We start from the raw sequence: 12,899 nt of genomic DNA on the forward strand, positions 1-12,899 counted from the left end.
TGGGGCTACTTTCATTACAGAATGTGAAATATGAAACAGAGATGAAGAACGTCAGTGAGGTCAATTTGACTTAATCGGGGATGTCAACTAGTGGCAGGTTACAGCTAAACAACTCCCAGTGGATGCAATTTCATATTTAATATGATTTTCTTATTGTGCACATCTCCTTCCTTCTAAACTTTTATCACTCTCCCGTTAATGTATTTAAAAAAATAGGAGGTGAAACTAGGAGGAAAAACCCTCACGCATGTATGAATCACACCTGGCTTTGGCTCAACACAGAGCCACGGCAGACCTAGGAATGGAGGCCTACAGGCAATATTTTCTTTCAGTGGTTACAAAGGATTGATGGAGGCTTTCTGCAGCCAGAACTCTCATTACCTAGGCAGCCTTCCCAAGCACTGCTTCCTCCTCAGACACCTCACCAGCTCAAGACCTGTCATAACTGATGTCTGAGGAAAGAGCACTGTCATTCCCTGCTGATTGACTGCTTCCTGGGGTAGGCATTGAAGTTGGGAGGATGGAAATGGTCGACATTCACATAGCTGGGAGGGAAACAGAAAAGGAGATGCTAGCCCCTGCATGAGACGTTGTTAACATCCTCACTAAAGCAGAGGGGGCAGGGGAGTGGTTCATCATTTGGTCTCTCCAGAGGTGTGGAACACGTTAGCCCATAGTTTTGGTGTCCTTGTAAATAGCACACAGAGAGATTGCTCACCTTCAAGAAATGATTGATACTTCTTTTACTTTAACAAATGAGTAATGTCCGTGACAGAAAGGAACCCCTGTTACAAGCCAGGTTTTCTCATTAGCAGTGAAACGTGGATAATTATTCATGGGGAACATACACTGTGGGAATTCATGTTAGAGATCTTATTTGACTATTGCGGTGGGCAAACCTCAGAGACCACTGTGTACACATAGAGACATGCACATAAATATGTACATAAAAGCACAGAGGACTGCACTACATGTGCGCGGAGGAGGATACCACTTCTGGATACAAAGTAAGTTTGTAAGGAGAATGATCTATGTATTCGGTTAAAAGCACTGAAAGACAGTTTAACGATGGAAAAGGCAGATGGCCAGTAATTTTGTTCATTTACCTTAGTTATAATTAGTTTATTTCGGTCTTTCCTTTTACTGTTGAAACCAGACTTTGCTAATAGCATTTCAAGATGAGTAGTCAACACTTCCTAGAAGTACAGTCTCTCTGGTCACTATACAGATGGGAAGGAAAATGTAGTAACCTATATAGCAGGACACTGCCTCAGTAAGGGAAGAATATTTAGGATGGTCATAGTTACGATATTCATTCAACAACCTAAAACAAAGACCCAAAATCGTAGTCAACAGGGTAAGATCATATTTCTGTCTCGCACAGCAGTCCAGAGGGAGGCACTCCAAGCATGGTCTGACAACCTACCATGTCATCTAGGGACCCAGGCAAAAAAAATTTTAAACTCCTATCACTCCGACATCCTCAGATATTGCCCTTATCCACCTAGGCCAAGATGGTTTTTTCTACATACATGTTGTCAATAGCAGGATGGAGGAAGGGGGAACAAGAGCAAGTTCCATCCTTCAAAAGCATGTCCCAGGCAGTGTACACATCCCTTACCCTCTCGTTTCACTGAATGCAATCGTATGTCCTACACCTTATTGCAAAGGGGGGGGTGGGAAATGTCTCTTTCCAGGCAGCTATATACCCCACTAAAATTCAGGGGTTCTTTTACTCCAAGAAAGAGAGGACTGTTATGATGGGATCACCAGCAGTTCCTGCCATACAGAACAACTGAACTAAAGTTGTTGGAATCAAGGGTGACAGAAATACAAATGGAAGTGATCTCTGACTTCAACAGAGCTAAATGAATGAAGGTGAATTCCAGTAGGAATTTATAAATTGGACAGATTATAAAGCATCTGAGGAAATATCCGAAAGTAGCAGGCTGGAACAGCAAATTTTTTCAATTTGTTAAACCCTCATAGAAAAAGCATAGAGGGGCACCTGGGTGGCTCAGTCAGTTAAGCGTCCAACTCTTGATTTCGGCTCAAGTCATGATCTCAAGGTCGTGAGACATTATAGAGACTCTGGATTCTGTTACGTTCCCTAAAAGAGTGTTTTATTCTTGTTCTTGTGGACAGTTAACTTAGCTGGACTCAAAGTCCATCCTCTGTTTTCCCTGCAGCAAACACTAGGTCAATTTTCTACTCTGTTCTTTCACCTTCTAACTGCTGTTCTTTTGCTGGGTACCTTAGGTTTTGTCTACTAACAATCTGGGCAGGATTTATGCAGATTTTGTGGTTTATCCCCCCTGTGACTCTTCCAGGATATTCCCCCTTAACTTTTCAGCTATTCTAACAGCCCCCAGACTCTGTCCCCTGACATCTCAAGCCCTACCTCACTTGAGCCACATGGGCTGTGAGGAATTTCCTCAGGTAGAAAGCTACAAGCTGGCAAATCACACTTGCAGCTCCTGAGTTTCTAGGATACACTCCCCTCCTGATTCTGTCACTGCTTTCGGCCACTTTTCAGTGCTTTCAAAATGTTGTTTAATGGGGGTTGTTGTCCTTTAGATTTTATGATTGTTATTTGCCAGAAGGTTTGCCCAACCAAGTTATTCACCATTACTGGAAGCTAGAATCCCCAGTCAAGTTGTTTTACAAGTTTTCTGGTCAAGAGCTACTCTGTTCCTGTCTTGCAACATTTGAAGCATTCCTATTCAACCTCTTTAATTTTTTTATCTTCTTAATAACACGTGTTTATTGGCTTGCGGATATTGGTCCACTTCTAAATATTCAACACCCAGAGGTAAATTTTCTCTTAAATTTAATAAATGGGTGTGCATAGCATTGAATGGGATGTATTGATCATATAGATACCTTTATTTCTGATTCTATTAATTAGAATTAATTACTTAGAATGGGTTTACCTATTGCCTGAGCAGGGAGTGGGAGGATTGTGGGGGAAATGTTTATTCAATTATTTGCATAAACAAATGAAGTTATTCTGTCATTACACAAATTCTTACTAATCACTTATTTCCTAACAACTAATTTCTTTAATCTCTCTCCTTTCTGGATTTCCATGATATCACATAGTCTCAATTTTCTTCCTATCTCTCAGACTATTTCTTCTCAGACTTAATACCTCCCCTTCCTCCTTCAATCACTAAATGATAGTGTTCCCCCACTGTTTTGTCCTGAGACTTGTTTGATCTCTTTTCATTGAAGACTTCATCTATACAAATCTATGAAATCGGTTCCCAAAATTTGTCTCTAGTAAATATCTCTGACTTAACTTCCATTTTTATCTCAGATTTTTCTATACTGTGGTTCCATCACAACCTTTAAGGTCAGTATTCTTAAAACTAAACTCATCTATCTCCAGGGGTGGAGATAAGCAATAACTTCTCTTCCTGACTTACCTATCTCTGTTAATAGTCTCACTAGTGCTCCATTCTTACTAGCTTTTCCTCACTGCCTCCATTCCTCACCTCCTCACATCCTGTCAGAGCTACCTTTGCAAATATATTTCATTTCTTTCCACATCTGAACTGATATCATAGATTTTTTTCTCTCAAGCCAGTGCATCTTATAAAGAACTACCTTCATAATCTTTCTAAAGGCAATCTAGATCAGATCACTCCCTCTCTTCAGAAACCTACAGGAGCTCCCAAAAGACTAGATTCTTGCTGTCAAGGTCCACTCCATTGCAGTTCCCCACACACCATGCCAACCTCATTTATGTTTTCTATGTTCCAGCCAAGTCAACTAATCTTTTCTTCTAGCCACACCACAAGTTTTCTCATCTTTGGACCTTGCTCACAGTGCTTTTTCTAGACTGCCCTCCCCTTCCTACTCTCTATCCCTGGTCTCAGCTTACCTTAATCCTAAATAGCCTCTATATATAACATCTCTTCCTTGAGTTTTTCGTTGGCATAGTTCAGTTTCACTACACATGATCTAAGCAATATAGATTGAATAGGTCTCCTTTACCCTTGGCACTTGGCTATCTCAGGGCAGGAAGAAGAGGGATGAGGATGATGAGTTCGAGATGATGTTGAGAAATCTAGGAAATCTTAAAAGCACAAAATCATCTAATTCAGTCATTATCAATAGTGAAATCTCCTTTTACAGAAGCCCAAGAGATTATTTTGTGATCCAAATGGTAATAGAGGCCCCAAAGCCCCCACCTTATGCAGATTTCCTCTCAAAGGCCTCTCCCCAGCTACCTTTGCAGACCCTTAGGGCCCCAGGGAACTATGGATTACAAAACCATTGACTAAGTCAATACTCTCACTTACAGATTAGAAAACTGAAACCAGAGAACCCTATCAAAATCTAGAATTCTCTTGGAGAGTCATGAATTTGTGTCAGTGCATCAGAAAGTAACCAAATTGCTTTTCTTTTTAAAACTTTCTACAAAACTGATCTTGACACTGATAGGTTTCAGAATGAGAGGCATTATTTCCAGGAAGGTCACTGCTCAGACCTCTGTCTTAGTTGCTGCTCCTTGTGGGCCTTTCTCAAGTTGAATTTTAAGAACTTCACGTCATGTCAGCCCTCATGCCTGCCCTTGGAAGAAACTCTGCCCCATCTCATTCACACTGGGAGCACCAGGCTGGAAGGCCCTGGGAACATGTCCAAGACCCAAGACCCAAGACCCAAGACCCAGATGGGCCAAGAGAGATGTTCTGGCTGCTCACTATGGCCTCTGATTCCAAGAAGGAGGGAGGATTATAAATGTAAATTGTTATGCAAATGAACCTCTTATTTAGCTGACTAGGATTCCTGGCTCCCAGATAAGTAACTTCATCAGCCATAGAAAACAGCCTGAGGCGGCTACTGCTCCTTTTTCTGCTTAAAAACTCTCTCTGAAAATCAATCCTAATGGAGTTGGAAAATTGAAGATTAGGGCTAAATATAAGAGATTTCCTTGCCAAATAGCTCATGTTTCCTTGGGAATAGCAAGATTCTTATTTATCAATTTAGAATATAGTGAGCCTCACCAGGGCTCTATCCCCACTGACCAAACCGAGTAATTCCTGAAACCAGCATCTTAACAGTCTGTGACACCCTTTTTTTTTTTCCCAAAGCAGATGTGATTGAGACATACATTGGCCTCTTTAAGTGAGTCTGAAAAGCTCTACTGGTTTCAAGCTACACTTTTTAAATCATGCTATTTGCCTAAATAAATGTACAGTTTTCCTGCCTCTTATTAGAGAATGAAATCAGCATCTGACTCCAGACTACATTTGATACTGGCGGGGGGAGGGGGGGGTTGAATATTGCTGCAGGAGATCCTCAGCTGACTGATTTCTATACACTTCTCCCTAAACCCGTTCTTACCCCCATTTCATAACAGGAGTATAATGATACCACCATGGACCTCATAACGTATAGATGCCTAGATGCTGCCAGGAGCATGCAGGGAAAGTGTTCCTCCTACGTATCTGAATAAGAAGATGTAGGTGATCAGCACACTAGAACCTGCCCTACCCCAAGCCTGGGATCCACAGGCCTAGGGGAATTGTGGGAACCCCTTCTCCCTAAGCGTATCAGTTAGCTATCACCACATTAAAAATAATAATAATAACAAGACCCAGTGGCTTAAAATAGCAATCATTTATTCTTACTGAACTTAAGTTCAGTGAATCTAAACTGAGTTGGGCTAGGGTGAGCTTGGCTGTTCTCCACAGTTCCCTCAGCCTCCTCTTGGGATCCTCAGGCCAGTCCAAGCGTGCTCTGGTGATAGCAAAGGCACATGAGCACAAGCAAAAACACAGTCTCTTGAGGTTTAGGTTTGGAACTGGTATACCAGCACATCTGTCTCATTTCTTTTATTGTGGTAAAATACTCATTACATAAAATGTACTATTTCAAACATTTTTTAAGTGTTCAGTAGTATTAATTACATTCACATCATTGTGCAACCATCATGCTTTCCATCTCCAGAACTTTTTATCTCAAACTGAAACTCTGTACCCATTAAAAAAATAATTCCCCATGCTCCCCTTCCTCCAGTCCCTGGCAATCACTATTCTGGTTTCTGCTTCTATGAATTGGACCACACTAGGTACCTCATATAAGTGGATTCATACAATATTTGTCCTTTTGCCTCTGGCTGCTTTCACTAAATGTGTTCTTAGGTTCATCTAGGTTGTCACACATATCAGAATTTCATTTCTTTTTAAGGCTGAATAATATTCCATCACACGTATATATCACATTGTTCATCTACCCATCTATTGATGGACATTCAGGCTGTTTTCACCTTTGGGCTATTGTGAATACTGTGCCATGAACATTAATGTACAAATAGCTATTCAAGTCCCTGCTTTCGATTCCTTTGGGTATGTACACAGAAGTGGAATTAGTGAATCATGATGGTAATTCTACATTTAATTTCTTGAGGAACCTCCATACTGTTTCACACAGTGGCTGCACCATTTTACATTCCCACCAGCAATGCACACGGCTTCTAATTTCCCCACATCTTCACCAACACTGGTTATTTTCTGTTTGTTTGGGTTTTTTTTAAATAACCATCCTACTGGATGTGATGTGTATCTCAATGTGGTTTTGATTTCATTTCTATAACAATTAGTGATGTTAAGCATCTGTTCATGTGCTTATTGGCCATTTTTATATCTTTAGAGAAATATCTGTTCACATCTTTTGCCCATGTTTTAGTATGGCTGTTTATATTTGTTGTTGAGTTGTAGGAATTCTTTATATATTCTGGATATTAATCTATTATCAAATCTGTAATTTGCAAATATTCTCTCCCATTCTGTGGGTTGCCTTTTCACTCTGGTGATAGTGTCCTTTGATGTACAAAAGCTTTCAATTTTGATGATGCCCAGTTTATTTTTTGTTGCCCTGTGCTTTTAGGATCATATCCAAGAAATCATTGCCAAATCCAATATCATAAAGCTTCTGCTTATGTTTCTTTTTAAGAGTTTTATACATTTAACTCTAAAGTTTAAGTTTTTGATCCCTTGAGTTAATTTTTGTATATGGTGTAAGGTAAGGCTATAACTTCATTTTCTTGCATTTGGCTATCTCGTTTTCCCAGCACCATTAAATGGTCCTGGCATCCATGTTGGAAATCATTTGACCATTTAAGCAGGAGTTTATTTGGGGGCTCTCTATTTCATTCCATTGGTCTATATGTTTGTCTTTATACCGGCACTATAATGTTTCAATTACTATAGAGTTGCACTAAGTTTTGAAATCGGGAGGTGTGAAACCTCCAAGTTTGTTGTTTTCCAAAATTGTTCTGGCTATTCAGTATCCCTTGAGGGTCAGGGATGGATTTTTCTATTTCTGCCAAAAAATAGAAGAAGGAAAAGTCATTGGGATCTTAATAGGGATTGTACTGAATCTATAGTTCACTTGAGGGTATTAACATCTTCACAATATTAAGTTTTCTAATCCATAAACATGACATATCTTCCCATTTATGTTTTAATTTTTTAGCAACATTTTATAGTTTTCCGTGTACACATTTTTCATCTCCATGGTTAAATTTATTCTTAAGTATTTTATTCTTTTTAATACTATTATAAATGGAATTGTTTTCTTAATTTCTCTTTCAGATTATTAGTGTAACATCTGACTCATTTTATTGGCCAAAGTCGTTACATGGCCAAACCCAGAATCAGGAGGTAGGAAATTACAGCCCACCCATCATTGAAAGCCACTGCAAAGTTACATAGCAAAGTGAGTCAATGCAAGGAGGAATGAAGAACGGGTTGTGTAACAATGATATCCCATCCTGAACTTCTTCCAGTCAATTTTAGCATTATTTTTCCAGGGCCCTTCTTCAAAATAGTCTGCTCCAAGCACTTCAACCAAACAATTACTGTGAAAATGTTTTAAAAAAAAAAAAAGCGGATGGGGGGGACAAAAGGAATGAGCAAAAGGAAGGAGATAACAAGATGCCTAGGTAAATTGCTGGTGCCCAGTTGAACAAGTAGCAGGCATGGAGGAAAGGACACAAGGCAAGGAATCAGAAGACTTGTCACTTGATCTTGGGGAAGTGTCTTAACATCTCGGGGCCTCAGTTTCCTCCTCTGGCATTAGGCTAGACAATCTCTAAGGACCTTTCCTGTGTTAACCCTGCATCCTATACAAATTCTAACAGTGTTTCTCCCAGGATGGAAAACAGACCAACATTGGAAAATTCCTTATCTTATGACACACACATCCATGCAGGTGGCCACTCTTCTGTTTCACAGATCTCATCATTTTCTGCCTTACATCTCAGTTTTATTAGTGTGCTTTGCTTTTTTATCCAAAACCAGCTAGGATCTCCTTGCAAGAGGGAAGATAGTCCTATTTTATCTATCCCCAGAACAGTGGACACAATATCAATATTCTTTAACTGAATTAATGGAAAGCCGCCAGTATCTTTAATTTTGAATGGGTTATCATGTGTTTTAAACTTCTATCTATTGACAGGATCATATAGTTCTTATTCTTTCTTTTACTAAGATGGTGTATCACATTGATTTGCAAACATTGAACCACCCCTGCAGCCCAGAAATAAATCTTACTTGATCGTGGTGAATAATTCTTTTAATGTACTGTTGAATTCAATTTGCTAGTGTTTTGTTGAGAATTTTTGCATCCATGTTCATTAAGGATATGGGCCTGTAATTCTCTTTTTTAGTGGAGTCTTTGGTGTTGGAATCAAGGTAAAGCTGGCTTCATAGAATACAGCAACATTTCCTGATAAAAACCCTCAATAAAGTAGGGATAGATAAAACATACGTCAACATCATAAAGACCATACATGAAAGACCCCCAGCTAGTATCATCCGCAGTGGGGGAAAAACTGAGAGCCTTTCCCCTGTGATCAGGAACAAGACAAAAATGTCCACTCTCACCATTACTATTTAAGAGAGTAATGGAAGTCTTAGCCTCAGCAATCAGACAACAAAAAGAAATAAAAATCATCCAGACTGTCAAGGAAGAAGTCAAACTTTCACTATCTGAAGATGACATGACACTCTATGTAGAAAACCCAAAAGAGTCCAAAAAAAATTGTTAGAACTCATACATAAATTTAGCAAAGTCGCAGGATATAAAATCAGTGTGCAGAAATCTGTTCCATTTCTATACACCAATAACAAAGCAGCAGAAAAAGAAATCAAGGAATTGATCCCATTTGCAATTGCACCAAAAAGAATAAGATACCTAGGAGTAATCTAACTAAAGGAGTAAAAGATCTAATTTAAATAATACAAAGAAAGGTGCATTCTAAGAAAAAAAAAGCGGTAAAAGATCTATACTCTGAAAACTATAAAACACATATGAAAGAAATTGAAGAGGACACAAAGAAAGGGAAAGCATTCCATGCTCATGGATTGGAAGAACAAACATTGTTAAAATGTCTATACTACCCAAAGCAATCTGCACATTTGATGCAATCACCATTAAAACACCACCAGCATTTTTCAGAGCTAGAATAATCCTAAAATTTGTAGAAACGACAAAAGATCCCAAATAACCAAAGCAATTCTGAAAAAGAAAAAACAGAGGCCTCATGATTCCAGATTTCAAGCTATATTACAAAGCTGTAATAATCAAGACAGTACGGTACCAGCACATAAAGAGACACATAGATCAATGGAACAGAATAGAGAGCCCAGAAATGGACCAACAACTATATGTTCAACTAATCTTTTACAAAGCAGGAAAGAATATCCAATAGAAAAAAGAGTCTCTTCAACAAATGGTGTTAAGAAAACTGGACAGCAACATGCAGAAGAATGACATGGGACCATCTTCTTATACCATACACAAAAATAAATTCAAAATGGATGAAAGACTTTAATGTGAGACAGGAAACCATCAAAATCCTAAAGGAGAACAAAGGCAGAAACCTCTTTGACTTCATCCATAGCAACTTCTTTTTTTTTTTAATGATTTTTTATTATATTATGTTAGTCACCATACAGTACATCCCCGGTTTCCGATGTAAGGCTCGATGATTCATTAGTTGCATATAATACCCAGTGCACCATGCAATACGTGCCCTCCTTACTACCCATCACCTGTCTATCCCATTCCCCCACCCCCCTCCCCTCTGAGGCCCTCAGTTTGTTTCTCATAGTCCATAGTTTCTCATGTTTCATTCCCCCTTCTGATTACCCCCCCTTTCTTTATCCCTTTCTTCCCCTTCTGATCATCCTAGTTCTTATGTTCCATAGATGAGAGAAATCATATGATAGTTGTCTTTCTCTGCTTGACTTATTTCACTTAGCATTATCTCCTCCAGTGCCGTCCATGTTGCAGCAAATGTTGAGAATTCGTTCTTTCTGATAGCTGAGTAATATTCCATTGTATATATGCACCACAACTTCTAAATCTAGACATCTGTTGAAGGGCATCTCGGCTCCTTCCACAATTTAGCTATTGTGGACATTGCTGCTATGAACATTGGGGTGCATATGGCCCTTCTCTTCACTATGTCTGTATCTTTGGGGTAAACACCCAGTAGTGCAATGGCTGGATCATAGGGTAGATCAATTTTTAACTTTTTAAGGGACCTCCACACTGTTTTCCAGAGTGGCTGTACCAACTTGCATTCCCACCAACAATGTAGGAGGGATCCTCTTTCTCCACATCCTCTCCAACAATTGTTTCTTGCCTTGTCTATTTTTGCCATTCTAACTGGTGTAAGGTGGTATCTCAGTGTGGTTTTGATTTGAATTTCCCTGATGGCTAATGATTTTGAACATTTTTTCATGTGTCTGTTAGCCATTTGTATGTCTTCATTGGAAAAATGTCTGTTCATATCTTCTGCCCATTTTATGATTTGTTTATTTGTTTCTTGTGTATTGAGTTTGAGAAGTTCTTTGTAGATCTTGGATACCAGTCCTTTATCTGTAGTGTCATTTGCAAATATATTCTCCCATTCCGTGGGCTGCCTCTTAGTTTTTCTGACTGTTTCCTTGGCTGTGCAGAAGCTTTTAATCTTGATGAAGTCCCATAAGTTCATTTTATCTTTTGTTTCTCTTGCCTTTGGGGATGTGTCATGAAAAAGGTTGCTTTGGCCAATGTCGTATAGGTTGCTGCCTATGTTCTCCTTTAGAATTTTGATGGATTCCTGTCTCACATTGAGGTCTTTCATCCATTTGGAGTTTGTTTTTGTGTATGGTGTGAGATAGTGGTCAAGTTTCATTCTTTTGCATGTAGCTGTCCAATTTTCCCAGCACCATTTATTGAAGAGACTGTCTTTTTCCCACAGGATGTTTTTTCCTGCTTTATCAAATATTAGTTGCCCAAAGAGCCGAGGGTCCATTTCTGGGTTCTCTGTTCTGTTCCATTGGTCTATGTGTCTGTTTTTGTGCCAGTACCATGCTGTCTTTGTGATCACAGCTTTGTAGTACAGCTCGAAATCCGGCATTGTGATGCCCCCAGCTTTGTTTTTCCTTTTCAACAGTTCCTTGGAGATTCGGGGCCTTTTCTGTTTCCATACAAATTTAAGGACTATTTGTTCCAGTTCTTTGAAAAATGTCATTGGTATTTTGATCGGGATAGCATTGAAAGTGTAGATTGCTCTGGGTAGCATGGACATTTTAACTATGTTAATTCTTCCGATCCATGAGCACATCCATAGCAACTTCTTACTAGACACGTTACTACAGAAATGAACTATTAGGACTTCATCAAGATAAAAAGCTTCTGCACGGCAAAGGAAACAGTTGGCAAAACTAAAAGGCAGCCTACAGAATGGGATAAAATATTTGCAAACAACATATCTGATAAAGGGTTAGTATCCAAAACCTACAAAGAACTTATCAAACTCAACACCCAAAAAATAACCCAGTTAAGAAATGGACAGAAGACATGAATACACACTTCTCCAAAAAAGACATCCACACAGCTACCAGATACAATATCACTCATCATCAGGGAAATGCAAATTAAAACCACTATGAGATATCATCTTACACCTGTCGGGATAGCTAAAATTAACACAAGAAACAACAGGTGTCGGTGAGGATGCAGAGAAAGGGGAACCCTCTTGTGCTGTTGGTGGGAATGCAAACTGGTGCAGCCACTGTAGAGAACCGTGTGAAGAGTCCTCAAAATATTAAAAATAGAACTACCCTGTGATACAGCAACTATACTCCTTACTAGGTATATACCCAAGGGATACAAAAATACAGCTTCAAAGGGATACATGCACCGCCAATGTTTATTATCAACAACAGCCAAACTAGAGCCCAAATGTCCATCCACGGATGAATGGGTAAAGAAGAGGTACACACACACACACACACACACACACACACACACACAAACACACAATGGAATATTACTCCATCATTAAAAAGAATGAAATCTTGCCGTTTGCAATGACACGGGTGAGCTAGAGTGTGTATGCTAAGTGAAATAAGTCGGTCAGAGAAAGACAGATACTATATGATCTCACTCATGTGGAATTTAATAAAGAAAACAGATGAACATATGGGATGGGGAGGCAGGGAAGGAAAGAGGGAAACAAGCCATAAGACACTCTTAATGATAGAGGACAAACTGAGGGTTGATGGAGGGAGATGGGTGGGGATGGGCTAGATGGTGATTGGTATTAAGGAGGGCGCTTGTTATGATGAGCACCGAGTTGTATGTACATGATGAATGAATGAATTCTACTCCTGAAACCAATATTGCACTGTATGTTAACTACCTAAAATTTAAATTAAAAAAAAAATAAACTTCCAAATAAATTTTCTATGGAAGCTAAGTTGTTGAGGACACAACAGCAAATTCAGCACGTACTCTGAATTTAGAAAAGATTAGTTTTTTTCTCACAATTGCAATCAGTTTACTTAATTCTATGCTACAAAAGCTTGGGTAGACACGATATCTAAGTTTAA

The 12,899-nt window shown here is 39.1% G+C and overlaps 1 protein-coding gene across 5 annotated transcripts in view; it reads left to right on the forward strand.

Annotated features, from left to right (window-relative positions):
- Nucleotides 1–12,899, forward strand: part of ADAMTSL1 (ADAMTS like 1) — an 878,957-nt gene that overhangs the window by 831,893 nt on the left and 34,165 nt on the right. The gene's annotated exons all lie outside the window — the stretch shown is intronic.

The sequence above is a fragment of the Ursus arctos genome, unplaced genomic scaffold, assembly GCF_023065955.2.
Source record: "Ursus arctos isolate Adak ecotype North America unplaced genomic scaffold, UrsArc2.0 scaffold_18, whole genome shotgun sequence".
Classification (NCBI taxonomy): Eukaryota; Metazoa; Chordata; class Mammalia; order Carnivora; family Ursidae; genus Ursus; species Ursus arctos.